Raw genomic sequence first — 19,129 nt, 5'->3', positions numbered from 1 at the left:
GAAAAGTTAAATTGAGTGGCATGGGGGAAAAAAGTTAGATGCAAGGTCAAACAAACCATGCAAAAGATTTGACCTGCTGCCTGATGAACACACCTGGGAAAGAACCTTCAAACAGAACTTTAAGAGTTGCCAGACTCTTGGTGGCATTTCCCCATTAACCAGACGTGGATTTCCCCATTAACCAGTGAAACACTTTTAGTCAATTCTGAAAAGTGTTAATTTATTATCCAAACCCTACCTGTCTCAGCTCATTAAATCTAATCACTACCAGCCCCTGTTTGTTTTCTCTCTTTCACAGCACTTAGATGTTTATCCTATTCTCGTTCCCCCCACATTAACAACTACAGCAGATGGAAGTATGCAGCCTTTAAATGTTGGACTTCTCTGAATTAGAGAAAAGACCAAACCCATAATGAAAATAATTTCTATACAAAACATTTCTATGCAATTATTGTATCATTCTGTTAATGTGAAATAAACACAGACCCATGGTATGAATAAAAATCCATACTAAATAAATTTTAAAATGAACATAATTTTAATAAGAATATAGTTCTTATGACCATAATGGGAAAGATTCTGAGACATGTTATGTCTCTCCCAAATACAATGCAGCTGGAATGCACTAAATGTGGATTTACTGCTTCAAATCCCTTTCATCTCATTCTTTATTTTTATACCGGGGTTGCATTAAGTAGCTATTCAAGTTGAAGGTATCTTCAAAGCAAGAACTGTTCTTTGTGAAGTGGACCCCAGAAGCACTTTTGCCCCCAATAACTTTCTTTCTTTTTTTTTTTAGAGAAGAGAAGGCAAATTCTCAGTTATTAATCTTGTCTTTAATTGTCTTGCCTAAAAGCTAGTTATGAAAGTCATATCTAGTTATTGCTACTGCTCTTATCTCTGATTTTCGGTAGAAAATCCAGAAGGGGGGGGGGGCAGGAGCTGGAATTCACAAAAATGCCTGGGAGCTACACAGCTGTGGCCAGTGGGTTGCCAACCTATGTGCTAGCATTAGAAGTGTTTCTTCCTTTTTTCTTGGTGGTAGTTTTTGCAATCATTGTCTTTGATGTGGGGACAGGCAAATAGAAACATTATTTCTTAATGAGAATCTGAGGAAAGAAGCATGTTTTATCAGTTATACTTCTTATACTAACTTGATTCCTGGAAATCTTACTATAGATAAGTATGAATTAGCAAACCATACCTGTCCAGATATGCACTGGTACTTGCCATAAGCTTTGTGCAAGTCTGTGGTTCTGTATTTCATAGGAGCTTTACGTGCTTTGGTAAAAGGTCTTGGCCCATCTCACCTGAGGATAAGGATTTATTAGTTGGGGTAGCTGGGTGACCACTGTTGGATACTATATACCATTCCTCACTAAAATAGTCCTTCATGTTTTAGGAATAAGATGCTTCTACTTGATAAACAGTGGGATATACTTCCTGCAGTGTGGGAAGGTGGAACTCATACCGATAGTATAACAGCAAATGCAATTATCAGCATAATCAATTCAAAGATATGTATAGAACTTTAAAGACCTGCATGGTTTAAGATGCAAAAAGTTCTTTCTTTTTTTATGATTCTTGAGCTGCTTCTTAGGTATTCAAGATTCGCACAGTTAGTGTACAACTTTGTTAGTTGTCAGGACAATATATAAATTTCAGCCTTAGGGAGCTCTGTTGCTGTTCCTGAGCTATTTTATTTATTAATGCTTCTTTGAGTTTTGATGTGCTCTTCTATGGTATTGTATGTGTGGGTGAAATCTATGAAGCACTCGAGTAAAGATTTATAGCCCCTTTAAAGAATGGCAATAAAAAGAATGTAGAAAAGACATCCAACAACGATATGCTCGTAGCTTATCAGTTCTCAAATATTATGGCAATGCAAGTTGGAGAAAACCTGTCTATCGGGGGTCTACATTAAATAAATCCCAAATCCCATTGCAAAACCTGCACTGTATCTGCAATATAAATAAGAGCAAATCAATACCTTCCATGTTCTCCATGAAAGTAAATCTGGAATCATAGTCATGAATGAAAATGCAGGATATGAATGTAAATGTTTATGATATTAATTAATTCAAAAGCAAATTGCATTGTATCACTTATGTATTCTGAATGTTTCAACTTTTAAGAGTGCATGAGTGCATTCATTAGTTATATACTGTAATTTCCCCCACTCATATGTCAATATTTGGGCATTAATTGTTACAGTGTGTAATTTACTCCCATGTGTCAGCTTGCTAATTAAGAACTTAAATATTCTCTACAAGTTTAATGTTCCAGTCTGAAATTAAACATGCTGGTCATGTTTAATTGCTGATTTAATTTTGTTAATGTCAATAAAAAATTATCAGAGATATATTTGTTCCAAAGCCTATGATTAGTATAAATGGGAAAAGATGAAAATAAAGGGGGAAAGTTTTTAGATGTGTATACTGCAAAGTGCAAAATGGAATGACTCTCCATTTTCTGTTTATATTTTCAAATGCATCTGACTGAAGTTTGTCAAAATGTTATTTATTTGTTTGTTTATTCAATCACATTTGTATAGCCACCCATCTCATTTAGTGAGTCTGGGCGGCGTACATAAAAATAATCAAGAATGTATAAGAACCATTAAAAACAACCAATTTAAATTAAAATAGAAACAAGATAAAAACAAATAAAAAAGCAAAATGGCAGAAAAGCAGAGAGTCCATTCAGTTAACTATCATATAGCTATTAGCAGGCTCCACTCTATCATAGGATCCCCAAGCTAGTTGGCAGAACCATGTGTTATGGGCCTTCTGGAAGGCCAACAGGGTTGGGGCCAGCCTCCCATCTAGGGGAATGATATGTCACATGGTGGGGGGCATGGCAGAAAAGGCTTTCCTCATAGATCCCACCCAACATAACTCCCTGGCCAATGGGACCTGCAACATATCCCTCCTACCAGACCTGATGGGATGGGTAGATGTAAACAGGGAGAGGCAGTCCCTCAAATATCCAGGTCCCGTGCCATGTAGGGCTTTAAAGTTGTAACCATCACCTTGAATTGGACCAGAAGCAAACTGGCAACCCTGCACTGCTGCATTATGTTATAATCTTAAAGACATTTTTTATAAAATGATGTACCATTGGTATATGTCACTGGAAAAAATGTCTAGAATGTATAAAGGTATTTCAAATTTATGTTGGAAATGTGAAAAACAAGAGGGGACTTTTTACTATGCTTGGTGGTTGTATAAAGAAGCTACATACAGGTAGTCCTTGACTTATGATCTTTCATTTAGCAACCATTTGACGTTATGATGGTGCTAAAAAAAGTGACTTACGACCAGTCCTCACACTTATGACTGTCACAGCATCCCCAAGGTCATGTGATTTTGATTTGGGCACTTGGCAACCATCGCACATTTATGATGGTTGCAGCATCCTATGGTCACTTGATCACCATTTGTAACCTTCCCAGCCAGCTTCTAACAAGCAAAGTCAATGGGGAAGCCAGCAGGGAAGGTCACAAGTCATAGTCATGTGATGTCTCATTTAATGACCATAGTGATTTGCTTAATGACCATGACAAAAAAGGTTGTAAAATTAGGTGTGGTCATATGATGCCTTACTTAACAACCACAATGCTTAACAAAGAATTTTCCACTATTTTGGTCGTAAGTTGAGGACTACCTGTACAGTAATTCACAAAATCTTAAAAATTAATACATGATTAAAACCAGAGCTGTTTCTTTTGGGATGTACAGTATCAATAAACAGTTGGGAAAAAAAGTCTTTGTGCAGCGAGACTATTATATGCACAAAGATAAAAAGATTTGACATTACCCATAATGGAGGAACGGATGGTGAAGATGATGGTACTTGCTGAGATGGCCAAATTGACATCTTTAATGAGAGAAAAGACATTAAGTAAGTTTAATGCAACTGGAACCCCCTTATAGACTTTTTGCATGAAACAGGAAAAAAATGAACTTTTGATATATGGTTTTGATGATTAGAAGAACAATAGGTGATTAAAAAAAAATGAAAATCATGCTATAACCGTAGAGTAAGAGGTTTGTAGTTATAACTCTATTTGTACTTACAACTGCTGTAAAAGAAAATTGGAAGTCACTTCTTTATAGTTTCTTTTTCTGAACTTTTGTCTTTGTCTTTCCCTTTTTTCCCTTACTTCTTTCTTTTCTTTATTCTAAATATTAGTTTATGTTAATTTTTATCTTTCTTGTTTAAAATTTTAATAAAGTTATTTCTAAAAAAAATCCAAGAGGCTTGTTATTGTAGTAGTGCAAAAATTTGATGTAATTGAACAACATGAACATGGTCATGGCAACGCTAAAACAAGACAAGATGTTGGAATGACTAAATCTACAGTAGAATTTTTTTTTAAGAATTGCTTTCTATAACCACACTGTGACTTTGTTAACCATTAATTTAAATTATAGCTATATTCTTTTTATCCCTTACTGTAATATCTAATTAATCTATGTATAAAAAATTATGTTTTTTATATTTGTTAATATTTGTCATTGCCTGTTTTCATTGAGCTGGAACCAATTACCATATTTTCCATAGAAATATCACTTTGAATAATGCAAATTTAAATAATGTGACCATATCTTGGGATTCATTAACCACACTAATCTAGACCTACCCGTATGACTATGCAGCAACATCTCCCAGGAAGGGCAGAAGTATATTACACTCGTCTTCTTTCAATTGTACTACCATCAACACCATCAATGGATCAGATAAACTGACATTAAAACGGTAGCCAAATTTTGTGTGGCTCGAGTGAAAATGCAACCATAACTGGTGCAAATGTGACAAATGTGTAAGTTTGGACTTAGACCAGTAATTCTATTTGATTGATTTTATCATTTGGTTTTATTTATTTTGTTCTATTTTATCTCGATATGCTGATCTTTGATTGCAATAACCAATTTTGATTTGATTATTTCCACTAAAATTCAAATTAATCTAAAGGCACCTGTTTTGAACTGTATCAAGTAAGGAAGCCACATCACCTCTTTTGCACAGCAACTCATATGGCAAATACTAGGGCTGTGCAGTGATCTCCAAATGTGCATTGGACTACAGGAGAGCATGAAGGTGACCCTTGTCTGCAATACCTTAAAGCAATCATATCTGTTTTTGGGATTACACCAGACAAATAACGAACTAACTTGCATTGGAGTGTTCCATATATCTCCCCAGTTGCTAAACACATTTTGGATATGATTTCCCCTTCCTCTCCCTATTAAAGGCACCTTAAAAAATAAAAAGGAAGACATTTTTGTAACCTCACAGAAACAAAGCATTATTAACTGCATACATACTGTATGTCTCACAGAAAATGTGTTGCTTCTCTTTCTGTCACTGAAAAAGGGTGAGGGAACAATTATTTAGCCACCCATTTTACTAACGGAAACTTCAATTTCTGTAAACTTGAATCTTCTTGGGGACAAAAATATATAATTCTCCCCCCAAACCTCAGCCTGAGTGATTTCTGCTGAACAGTTGACCACATGACTTTGAAACTAACAAGCATGTCTTTGAACCCAGTATCCCAGGGTGGTGGGGTGGAAGGTCTAGTTTGCAATACAGTGTGACCAAAAGCTATCAGGTAATGTAAAATGAATTATTTTATCATTTATTCTAATAGTGGATTCATTTTCCAAATGTGGATCTTTAGGTACTAAGTATCATTTCCCTGAGTTCACCTGGGCCCTGATCCTTCTGGCCTTCCAGAAGGACTTGAAGACATGGCTTTGCTGTCTCCCCTGGGGTTCTGGCAACATGGGCATGGAGCCTACAAAGTGGCTGCATTGCTAGGGAAATTGAGTGCTCTCTCCTGCATATTATGTTTTTTTAATGTTTCTTTTTACAGTTTTTATTGTTTTTAATTTTTTTAAAATGATTTTTGTTCTTATGTTTTTGATTATTTTGTAATATTGTTGGAGTCTCTAGACTATGACACTAAATCAGTTTGTATTATAGTATTTTGTGCCAAACAGCACTTACTCTTCTGTTAATATACATTAATACATAGTGACTTCACAAAAATGTTGTGAGTAGCATCAGTGGACAAACAATAGGCCCTTAATGTGCCTCTTTTTCTTTAGGACCAGCCAGTAAGCCATGTGTAGCAGCATGAAAATAATTATCTCTATTCAGCACAAACAATTAATCCTAGCATATAACTATTTTCTGCTCAGTGTCTGAAGTAGTGGACATACATGAATATAAGAGGATTGGATTACTGGCACTGTTTTGTGTTGATCTGTGCGAACCATACAGAAGCAGATTAATAGTATCCTCTCTCTCATGCGATTGCTAGCAGATATATTCTTTGTCCTGAAAGCTTTCTTGCATCTGTTCAATTTCCGCCCATTTCAATCTGAGTTGTTCTTGTTTCTTTTCTTTTCTTTTCTTTTAATCAGTATTGTTCTGTGGTTGCCATGGAGTACAGAACTCCTATGGGCAAGTTGAAACTTTTGGAACAATCCACCTCGCTAGTGTTGATATACCATCAAGGAAAATCATTTGGATTTAGATAAGGTGCATAGTTCGTTTAATTTTTTCCATAGGGATAATACAAATTACTATGCCTCTGAAAATTCTGATTTTCTGTGCCAGGTGTCCTCCAAATGTGTGGAATAATTTTTCAGACAAGGCGGTTATTGCTGACAATTCTGGAAGTTAAAGTCCACATAACTGGAAGGCATCAAGGCTGGGGAAATGTTCTTCTACTGCCTGCAGTCCTGACTGAGGGCTGGTGAAGAAGGTATAAGTTACCATACAAATCAAAGGCAGATGGTCATCTCAGAGAGACTATTCTGTTTCAGAGATGTGATTAAGCCTTACTGTTTTTCCTTGTGATTCTGAGAACAATTTGTATAGTTTGAATAATAAGCCCCCATCTGACTTCTGAGGTCCTTCAGTAACTTTGGGCAAGTCACTATCTGTTATTCCAACACCACAGAATGGTGTTAAAGAAATGAAATTAGATGTATGAAAACCATCTTGAGTTCTCAGAGAAAAAGCAGGATACAAATTATTATTCTGCTCAAGTTGATTGTATATGGATCCTGGGAAGTTATTTAAAGTCACAAAATGGAAGTATATCAGAGAGAGAGAGAGAGAATGTGTGTGTGTGTGTGTTTAAATGTACTGAAATAGAAAATTAAGGTTTGTTTGTTTTTGGTTTTGGATTTGCAATATCTGAACTAGAGATGGATACCAACCAAGCCAGAACTTTTTGATGACCATGAGCTGCAGTGATTGAGATGACAATGCAGGTTGGATTATCTAAGTCAAACATGGGTGGTCCAAAAATTTAAACTCTAACCGGGATGTTCCATGTTTAAACCACATGGAAGCTATTTTAGGACTTCCATGAAAACTTTTGGCAAACCTGCTGTCAAAATTTAGTCATAAAAAAGAGGCTCTGGAATTTCAGGGTACCTGTTCAAAGGCTGTTTCATTTTTTTTTTTTTCCCTCTTTACAAAAAGAGTCACAGTTCTTGATACTCAAAAAATATGCAGCCCAGGAATTGTGTGTGTTAAGCCATGGTGTCATGTAAGGGTGAAGGCATTAGATTAAGTTTGGGGACACTCAGATTCAAGTCCTGCTTTAACTATAGAAAAGTCATTGGGTGACTTTGGGATAGACACACTCTCTCAGGCAATTCATTTCACAGGGTTGTTGTTGTGGAATCAATTACGGGAGATTCCCATGTAAGCAGCCTTGAGTTCATGTAGAAAAGGTAGGTTGTAAATCAAATAAATACATATTTACGTATTTTTTTCATTGTAGTTGGATACTCTCCCCACTAATGAATGAGGCATTCCTGGCAGAAACTCTGCTGAAGTGTATCCTTGTGGCCTTGTTATTTTATTTCAACATTAGGCTTGCCACTTACTAGATGCATAAATTGAATTATACTTAATTTGAAATGTTTTCAATCCATTTAAACAAATGAATCAGTATAATAGGGTATGAAAGCAAGGAATGCCTTATTTCAGACGACTCACCTGTTTCTCTTAGTCCTTTGCTAGTTTCTAGCTCTGAAGATGAAAACTGTATTTTTTAAATCTGTTTAACCAGATATTCCATTGATATGTTATTTTATTAACCCTGTTCTTATTGTTTTTCCTTTTAGGCAAATTTGCATAAAATATTTTCTGTCATGTGAACCTTCAGATAATCCTTTCACTTCATCCTAGATTTGTCTTTGGCTTATATACTTATGCAGATTGTTCTTTAGTTAAAGAACTTTAAAGATCTGCTTGGGTACCGAGGCAGATTCGTCAACCGTAGTAACAAAAAATATATGTTTTCTGAGGCATCCTCAGCATTATTAAATGGATGTTGCAGTGCAAAAATAATGACAGGCTGCAATTCTATACACCAGATTTCCCCAGTCAGCCTTCCAATATCCTAGCCTGCAATATGATTTTATTGTTATTGTATGACAGCTGTTATAACTCCTACAGTTCTTATGCATCATTTAGGTCTACAGCAGTGTTGCAGTTTTTCACCTATTATTCCAAAATATCAATGTATTTGTAATTTTAAAATGCTGCAAAATCAACATTCATTGCTGTTCACACTTTTTACTAATCTATGGAGCTTTTTATATGATTTTTTCCTATCAGCCGGTAAAAGGCAAAAGGGCTACACAATGCTATGGACTCCACAAAGGTGCTTTAGAGCATATGAGTGGAAACATACATAGTCTGCAACTCATTAAAGCAGCTATGCTGTTTGTTTCCCAGGATCACACACCGGCTAACTCCCATATGGTTCCAGGAAAAAAAAATGTGTTTAGTTTAAGAAGTTGCAAGCAGGTGTTACATTCTTATCTTCCAGGCTCCCCAAGTAAGTTTTTGCCTTTAATCCAAAGAACTGAATAACCCTAACATTTGATGACTCTACCATATCCTTTGGGAGAACTTACTTTTCTGAAATATAGGAACACATCTTTCTCAGACTTATATTTTAGGTGCTTTTGAGCAGATAAAATAAGGAATGTTAGTAGATATCAAGTATGATTGCCCATCCATGTTATGACAGCATCCATTGTAGATTGAATCATTTCATTTTTACTGAAAATCATACAGGATTTATTTGATATTCTTTGAATCAGTCTAATTCAGATACTAAGAACACCAAAAATCCATGTCCAAAAATAAGTTATCATTAGTATAAGTGTAATATAATTATAATAATACTATAAGTATAATATTGGTATAATTGTAAAAGACTATAAATTCCATCACACAGCATGCAATCAGAAACTTGATTAACAAATCAAGCTCTAAAATGGGAATTAGCAATTGGATATTTTCTGATAGATTTGAACCAGCACTGTTCCTGTCCTCTGTTACAGTAGACCTTGGAGCCCTGTTCCTTTCCTATATCACAATGCAATATAGTTAAAATAATTTCGTTTGAAAGTATGATGGAGACAACGTCTTTGCATGGATTAGGGTAGCTTATTACTTTATTTTATGTTTTAGAGTTCTTTGGTTTTTTCAGCAACTGCACACAGAGAGAGAAAGAGAGGGAGACAGAGAGAGAGAGAGACAAAGAGAGAGAGAACCCAATAATTAACTGCATGATTAAATTGATGTTGATCATAGTTTCTATTAGAAGTGATAATATGTCAAAGGATATAAATTCTAACTATGAGAAATTGTGTTATATAACATTTCATTCTATATTCTGATTCATTAGTAATAATCTACTGATATTTTGAAACATTTATAGAAATTTGCAAGATGATTCCATTGTTTGGCATTCACTAGAAGGCAAAGAGAGAGGAACTGTTGATAGCAAGGGTAACTGATTTATACTGATTTTTAGAGGAAGACATTTATGATACTCAAGTAAGCTCTCATAAGCTACAGCTCTTGTAAATGAGGAAAACATTGTTTTGATGGCAGAAGAAAAAAAGTGCTTTGAGAGACTAAATGTTGCATAAAACACCATAAAATTTCACTTAAAAATGAAATTGAATATTTATTTTTTAAAAAAAAGTCAGTATCTCAGCAGTTTCTTAACATGAATTTGCCAAAAGGGGGGAAATCCAAACTTCAGGCTGAGAAATGTCAAAATATCTATAATCAAATTGCTAGAAGATTTAGTTAGAAGATACTCAGTGTTGTAGTAATACCTTTTTGTTTCTGGGGCCACAGTTGGGGCATGTGCTAGTGAGCTAGCTATAGTCATAACTGTTTTATTAATTGTGCATATTTTGAGCCAGTTTGAACACAGATTTATGTCAATGTCATACAAATAAACAAATAAATGTTTATTTGATTAAACTATTAAGGAAACTTTCTTGATGCCTAATTAAACAAGATGCTGTGAAGCCTTGTTGCATTTCCAATTGAATTTAAATATGGCTTTGTATGTGTGTGTGCGTGTGCGCATATGTGTGTATGTGTGTGTATACACAATATATATATATAGTGGAGATGTGTAAAATAACTGACTATATGATTTATGAAGCTTTTATGTATGTAATCCCAAGATGAATGGGAAAATGCGTGCATAATGAGTCACTGACATTGTGATCCAACAACTTTCAAATTAAGTACAAATGCACCATTATGCTCCTTTAAAGAAAGGTGACAGCATGGTAATTTGGGACTGTTGAGTACTGTAATGGATTCACTTTTCTTCTGTCCATCATTTGCTCAAACCACTGCTTAGCAGAGCTCCAGACTTGTTGCAAAGCCAAATATATGCACCAGCTCTCAGCTTATTTGTTGAACTACATCCAGGGGTCTGATTTGGGCATAATGTAGCATTATGTTAATAATTATAGATGAGCTTAAGACTCATGCAAATCCTTGTGCCCCCTCCTTCTTTGACACTCCATGAGAAGGAAGCAATTACTTCCACTTTTAATCAAGGCCACCTTACCATTTGTACATCTCCCCTCAAAACCCCAACCCTATATTGTTTTGGAACCAAACCAATTTGAAATGATACTTTAAGAGCTAGTCTGTTTTGATAAATTCCAGTTCCAAAAAAGCTTTGTTTCAATGTACATATAGTCCTGTGCTAGTAAAACCTTCTGATTCCTTCCCTAGCTTTAGCCATATTACAGAGGTTTGTCTAAATCCAGTCCATTCAGTGTCAAAGTTATTCCTGTATACTTGCACTCTCTTTTCCCCCTTTTTCCTTTAAGTATTTAAAATAAGTGAGAAAATCCATATTGTTGTTATTCAGAATGTTCTCTTCCCATCATGTATTGTCTTTAACACAACTGGCCCTGATACATTTTTTAATGTAACTAACTAGTGCACTCCATTTTTTGTTACTCTACCGTGGAGTCCATTTTGCTAGCATTAACATCCAGAAGAAATGAAGATGGTGATCAGTTAACCCTAACTTTTATGTGCTTTCTGCCTTCAGAATTGTTATTTAGTTGTTATTTATATGATGACACCGAAGGCTATATTAATTATGCAGACAACTGCTAATCTTCTGGTGGAAGAAAGAACACAGAAAGGCAGTAGACAAAGCAGAAAGGAAGAAGAGGAGAGGAAATTAAAAGCTACATAAGATGGACAAAAGGAAAAAAAATGCAATGGAGCCAATCCTGGACAGCAATTATCCTCTAAATCAGTTGAATAACCAAGAATTGAGGAATTCCGTCTACCCACAGAAGCTATAGGTAAAGCAATCCCTACTTCTACATTCACTTCTATCCCAGTCTCCAACAGATTTGTGGGGCTTGAATGGGACTTTCAAACAGAAATAGAAAAGCAACAGTTGTCCAACTTGTCAGCCTCTTTAAAGGATGGTCCAATTGAGTGGTTTAATTCCTTCCCAGCCTTCTCACCTGCTCCTCTCTCTAACTCATCCTGTGTATCCATAAACAACAAGGCAACATGGAGGCCAGATTGGGGGAAGATCTTTTTGCAGGGTGACTCAACCAAATGAACAGCTAAGCAATGCCTTCTTGTAGCCTAAACAATTACTTCAGTTTTTGAGCAGTTAGCTTCTATTAGTGAAAACTGGGAGTCACTTGAAGAGTGGCTTTGAAGCTTTTGCTCATAAGCATACTAAAAGACTTTCTTCTTTTATCAAAGCTCATGAGATAGATGGGGATAAGCAACACTCTCTGGGAAAGAGACATAAACAACCTCAGACTAATAAAACTGACAGCGGTGTCCAAGCTAAAATTTCTACCACAATAGAGACAAACGTCTCTGTGTCTGTTTGCCATAAAATGTACTTGCTCCCTGTATCCAAGTAGACTGTGTTACATGTATCAATGAACAGCCTAAACTTCAGCCGCCAGTCACAAGAAGAGCCATCTTAATTTCTTTGAGCCATCTTTTACACTGTGAGCTCCAGTAGATGGATCTCTGTGCAGCTGAGTGACTGCTAAGTCAATCTGGAAGTAAACAAATAATACTGATATTTAAACAAGCTACCCTACCTTACAAGAAATGTTTTAGATCCCTAGAGGAAAGTGGAGGGTAAGTGTGTAAGAATATTTCTGAAGTGTTAAGCTATATATTCATAAACATGTATATTCAATCAATATGTGCACGTACCATGACTTTAGCTTCAGTAGCTCTCCTCCAATTTTTCCTTTAAAATGAGGTGCAGATCAGAATTTGTTTCGCTTATTTATTACTAAATTTGTACGCCAGACGGTATACAGAGTGTAGTACTGTGCAGATAAAAATCAGATTTTGCACATCTTCAAGAGGTGTGATTCAGTTCACAGCTCAAAAATATACGAAAATATGCCTGGAAATGTGTGCTTTGAAAGAAAAATCATTCAAAATGTGTGATTTAGTTAAAGATTTAATTTTTAAAAATACCAAAAATCAATATAAAATGGGATATATTTATGGATAAACACGTGCAGAAGGAACCCTTACCAGAAATAGACTGTTCTGTCTATCTGTATTTTCTTGCTCATCTTGAATGAATCATAAATAATGTAAAAGTTTCTATTCCCCCCCCACAAAAAAACCCAAAAAACTAGGGTACTAGATCTTATAGATTGTGCATCCATAATCTGCTAAAGTAAAATAAATAGGAAAACAAGATGAAAATCAATAAAGGAAAGTAAGTATGAACAGTTATGAATGCAAACAAGTTTAAAACATGAACATGCTACAAGCTTAATAAGTGAATACTGTCATTTAGGAATCCATGGCATTGATTTTAGTACCAGAACTGATATTAACTCCAGTGATCAATATAGCCCATCCGATACACATTTTTAATGCCTACATATTGTTGGATGTTGAAAGAGAAGTTGTTTTACCATACCTTCCAGCCACTGGCTATTGTAACATCTGTAGAAGACTTAGATGAGGATTCCTCCAAATACTGAGCCTTGCAAGTCTGGGACTGAAAAATCAGTAAGATCCCTTTAACAGTCCAGACAGATTCTCTAGAACACAGAGATCTATGGTTACTTATCCATAGTTTTCTGAATAATTCAAAACCGTTCAAACAATAAGCTCTGGTTTACAGACCTTACTGGCTGAGGCCACAAAACAGAAGCACTTCACATATTGATTTAGCGTCTTATATTAGCCCAGCTAATGGGTAGTAGATGGTCCTGAGGATAGTGAACTCTGACACTTCTATGGCTGTAAAGTGCAAATGCTCCTTATCTGAAACAGAAAAATGCATTGCTGGCTAGTGGAAGGATAAGAAGAGTTGCAGCAATACTTTGTCCATCCATACTGTACACATGGCAGTGTTTGAGATGTGGATATAGAAGCTGAAATTCCAAATTGCAATTAGTTAAGAACAGAATACATTTACTATGGGTTCTTTAATGCTGGAACATGTTGACATCTTGTGAATTTGGCTGAACAAATACATTTGAGAGTTCAAAACCACTTTGTCATATTGAACTGTTTAATTGCTGGTTTTATTGTATGCCGTCAGAGTCACTTTGTGTGAGATGGCTTGCTGTATAAATTTAACAAGTAAATAGACTGCTAAAATAGAGAGGTTGTTCCACTGATTTTTTAAGTTACCCCATAATTTAAAAAATTAAATTAAACTGAATTTCTCTGAATATCCTCCATGTTTACACAGTCTTTCAGTCTGTACAATGTGATCCATTTAAAGATTTAAAGTATGTTTTATTGTCATTGTTAACTTATTCCTTAACAGCTACCAAAGCAAAGTAATGCAGATTGTGAAACAATTTGCTGCAAACTCTACTGCCTGAAAAGTCAAATTTGCACTCTGGTTCAGTAATCAAAACGGTATTGTAGATTTTAAAATGGATATGATTATAACGTGAATATTTCTGAAGTTGTCTGTGACAATATTTCTGAAGTAGAATGTGATGCAGGGGGAAAACACAGAATAGGTAATTTAATAATATTACTCCAAGGGGTGGTGGAACTGTGGTCAAAATACAATGTAATCCACTTCACAAATGATGTGGCATCAAATATATTCAAATGTCCTTAGAGCACATGAGCAAATAGTCCAATTAGATAACTGGCTGTTCCCACAGGCACTAGGTCAGGCAGATGTGTGAATTAAGACATTAAGATATAATTGATTAACTGAATCTGTTTCCCTGCAATGTAGTCATGTTGTTGTTCTTGTGTTATTTTTATTGTTATTTTATCACTATTAACTAATTTAAATCTGTAAGATACCCAGAGTCATTGATGAGTGTGTGGCCTTAGTAAATAAAATTAAATGAACAAAAGTTATTAGGGAGAAAGGAAATATAGGTCATGATTTATTGCACTGATTGATATTCTGTTTCATGTGCCTACATCTTTTAGCTTCTAAAATTGAAATATAAAAAGTGTAATGAAAGATGATGTTCCATCAATTTGCCTTCTACAATTTTTTAAAAGATGTATTAAGTATACAAAATTATTATACTTGGGGAAAACAATTGTTCAGAGGCCCAAACTGATCAAAAGAAATCACTTTTTTCCTCCTCCAATCAAGGAATTAACAACGCTATTTGATGCAGGGCAAAAATACAACTGTGAATAAGCATAAAACATTACCAAAATTCGAATGCCTGAGGCCATTTCATATGCATGCTTGAAAATTGGGCTTTTAAAGCATGACACTTTTTATATTTCAATTTTAGATTTCACTCTAATTTTACAAGCTTTAGATAAATATGGATATAGATATAGATAGATTTACACCAGCTAGCTGAAAAACAACATGCTGCAAAGAATTAATAAGAAAGGAAAGTGTTCCACATAAGAATTTAGAGTTTAATCCAAAGACCTTCTTGAGATTTGCAGAGCGGATTTAGTTAAAGTGTGTTTGCCAAATTGCTTTGGCCCTTGATGTCAAATCTGTTTTTTTCTAGTGACATGGGGACACCTCTGTTCAAGAAACACCAAACCATATTTAATAAATACAAATATAATCCCCAAAAGTTATTTTCAAAGATCCTATTAGGATATATAAATACTCGGTGAGAGGCAAAAAGCCTGAGACCTGATTGACTCATTACAATAAAAAGAGACCGGTGGTCACTACTCCTCTGGAAAACACGATAGTCTCAGCCTGTTGCACTGTTCTGCCAGGAAAAAAAGAGGAACAATCATTAAATCTTGTTTCTGATATAAATAAGGCTTGCATTTTACACTTAGCAGTTCTCAGATTTGCTCTTTAACAGCTTTCTTGCAATTCATCTATGTACGAAAGGAGATCCATCCTTAAATCACTTGCTGCATGGCTTCTAGGCTAGAATAGAGTGAGAAAAGCCTGACAGTAAATCTGGCAATTCCTTTTTCCACCTTTATGAGAATAAAAAATAATTTCACGTTCCTCAATCCAAACCACGCTCAACCTCTTGCAGCACTGCTAATTGCCAACAAGGTCACTAGTACCTTGCTCCTGTATTAATTGCGTCACAGCATCAGAAACAGGTGGCAATCCTGAGTGACTATTCACATCAGATGATGAACCAACCATTGCAACAAATGGAGCATGCCCAACTTCCATCAGCTGCTGTAGCACTCACCTTAGGAACTGGGATCTCCTGCCACAGCAGGAGCTTCAACTGTTGCTCTATCATCATCCGGTTCCTTGCCTAACAAGTATGATGAGAAGTCCAAGACATTTGCAACCTTCATTACTCAATGCAGTTCCATATCAACTTGAGATGAGGAGAATGTTCCACAAGTTGTTCCCGAATAGATTTTATATTTGGCCTTTTAACTGGAGAGCTGCAAAATGGGCAACAGAAGAGCCTACATATGGAAAATTATACTAACCTCATTGCCAGAGTGAAAATTGCCTTTGATGACCCCCGTCAAATAGGGGAGATCTGATGCTTATGACAAGGTAGGCATGCATAGCTGATTTTCAACTTCTTCCCCAGAATGTGGGCTGGGATGAACTAACTTTAGTCAACCACTTTAAGGAGGCCCTACCTGGAAGGAAGAAAGGAAGAAAGAAAATATTTTTCATGCAGTATTGGACAAAGCTCTGCTGGTTTATATGGATGACTTTTGATTTATTCTGAAGATACAAGCACCAAACATACAAGGGGGCCTATTCCAATGGGTTTCCAGTGCCCAACACACCTTTATCTCACACAGACCTTTGCTACTCAATCCCTCTTCTGCCATTCAGATCCAATACACCTCTTTCTGGTTTGGCTTTGGAAGCAATCTTCTCCAGGTAGTTGAGAGCTTAGAAGAAAGCCTTCTGCCTTGTATTCTAGATACTGCTGGCTGAGATATATATACATATACAGTGTGTGTGTGTGTGTGTGTAAATTCCCCTCTCACCCCTATGGGTGGTACATGTCTTCCTCATTCTCGGGTCCTCTACCAGAGGCCTGGGAATTTGAGGATTGCATAGTATCTGAGCTGTTCCTAGCACTGCACTGTTCTGGACAGAGAGCTCTGATGTTGTTCCTGGGATCTGTTGGAGCCACTCTCCCAGCACAGGAGTCATAGCCCTGAGTGCTCCTATCACCACTGGGACCACTTTGGCCTTTGCTTTCCACATCCTCTCTAGTTCCTCCTTCAGGCCCTGGTACGTCTCCAGCTTCTCATACTCCTTCTTCCTGATGTTGCTGTCACATGGCACTGCTACATTTATCACTACCACTGTCTTCAGGTCTTTGTCTACTACCATGATGTCTGGTTGATTGGCCAGTACCTGCCTGTCCGTCTGGATCTGGAAGTCCCACAGGGCTAAGAAGCCCTGTTATTCTCCAGGACCTTCTGTGGAATCTCCCATCTGGACTTGGGGGGGTCTAGCCCATACACTGTGCAGATGTTCCTGTACACAATGCCAGCTACTTGTGCAGTATTTGCTGTTCCTGGCTGCATCTTACACCCTGCCACTATGTGTTGGACTGTCTCTGAGGCCTCTTTGCACAATCTGCACCTGGGTCCTGTCTAGCATGGTAGACCTCTGCTTCTATGGATCTGGTGCTTAGTGCCTGTTCTTGTGCTGCTATGATCAGTGCTTAGTGCCTCAGTGCTGTCTTTTAGTCTAGCCCTTTCCAGCCACTGATAGGATTTCCCTATGTCCGCCACTTCAGTTATCTGTCGATGGTACTTCCCGTGCAGGGTCTTGTCTTGCCATGGGACTTCCTCTGCTTGAACTTCCTCCCATGTCTGCTGCTGCCTCAGGCATTCTCTCAACAGCTCATCTTTGGGTATCATCTTACTGATATACTCCTGGATGTTTTGGGTTTCATCCAGGACAGTGGCTTTGACACTCACCAGACCTTGCCTGCCCTCTTTCCAACTGGTGTACAGTCTCTGGGTGTTGGACTTGGGGTGGAAACTTCCCTGGAGCTTCCGGGTCTGCACATCGGTAGTGTCCATGTCCGTCTTTGGCCAGCTCACTATACTAGCAGGGTATCTGATGACGGGCAGGGCATACGCATTGATGGCGTGGATCTTGTTCTTCCCATTGAGCTGTCTCTTCAGGACCTGTCTTACCCTTTGGTGGTACTTGGATGTTGCTGTCTTCCTTGCCTCCTCCTCATGGTTCCCATGTGACTGTGGGATACTGTCAGGCCTAGCCCAAGGAACTCCAAGAGACCATGTAAATTCAGACCAGTAACAAGTAAACAACCATGCCAGTCCCAGGAGGGGAACATGCTCTATGGCCACTTTGTGAAGGCAGCCACCCTGATATATGGCACAGAGGACCCCATGTCCTTCTCAGACCAAGAGGAGGAGAAAATGGACTTCTCCATGGTAAGGAGGCTGACCAATGAGCAACTGTTCCAGGCCTGTGGGGGAAGAACTGTCCACAAGGGGGCTCGGCACAGCCTCACAATGAGGGCAAATCTAGTGCAGCGGGAGGAGCAGGAAAAGGCCTTCTTGGCTAGCTGCGTCCAGCAGAAGGAAGGACTGAAGATGCCCCCCAGCAAAAGAAGCAAAATTGTGGGTGCTACAAAGAAAAATCAGACAGAGGGGGCCTGCATCAAGGCCAAGCCCAAGAAGAAGAAGAAGAAGAAGAAGAAGAAGAAGAAGAAGAAGAAGAAGAAGAAGAAGAAGAAGAAGAAGAAGAAGAAGAAGAAGAAGAAGAAGAAGAAGAAGAAGAAGAAGAAGAAGAAGAAGAAGAAGAAGAAGAAGAAGAAGAAGAATGCCAAAGAGATGAAGAGGCACTAGGGAAGCCCAGAGCTTGGCAGCCGGATGGGGCAGAAGGGGAAATGCCTCCTGGGCCAGTGAGCTGAAAGTTGGAGTTTCAGTCCTGCTCAAAACCATCCTGCTACTGTCCCAGAAGCAGAAAGGCTGTTTTCAATTTCCAGTCCTCTTTTTATCAGACCAAGGATTGGCTGATTTCCTTCACTAAGGAGTACATCAGGTTGGAAAGGGTGAAGATAGATAGATAGATAGATAGATAGAGAGAGAGAGAGAGAGAGAGAGAGAGAGAGAGATAGATAGATAGATAGATAGATAGATAGATAGATAGATAGATAGATAGATAGAGAGATAATTAGCAAGTTTCCGTTAACAGTCAGAGATATCTTTCAACACTGCATCACATCCTGGAAGAGAATTCATACTCTGATGAACTTCAAATAGATCATAAAAATGTTAAACATCTACATTTTTTTTTCAAACATTCACATAATGCTAGCTCAGGTAGCAACAATTTAGTCTTGCATCA

General features: G+C 37.2%; 1 pseudogene; it reads left to right on the top strand.

The window, feature by feature from the left end:
• LOC148213550 (G patch domain-containing protein 4-like) overlaps positions 1–18,627 on the top strand; it is a 65,631-nt pseudogene extending 47,004 nt beyond the window's left edge.
• Positions 18,628–19,129: the final 502 nt, after the last annotated feature.

This window comes from Python bivittatus, unplaced genomic scaffold (genome assembly GCF_059951505.1).
Source record: "Python bivittatus isolate LINGU-HERP-01145 unplaced genomic scaffold, Pbiv_v1 ctg000980_np1212, whole genome shotgun sequence".
NCBI lineage: Eukaryota > Metazoa > Chordata > Lepidosauria > Squamata > Pythonidae > Python > Python bivittatus.
The sequence above is the reverse complement of the archived record's forward strand: the minus strand, read 5'-3'. Positions and strand labels throughout refer to the sequence as shown.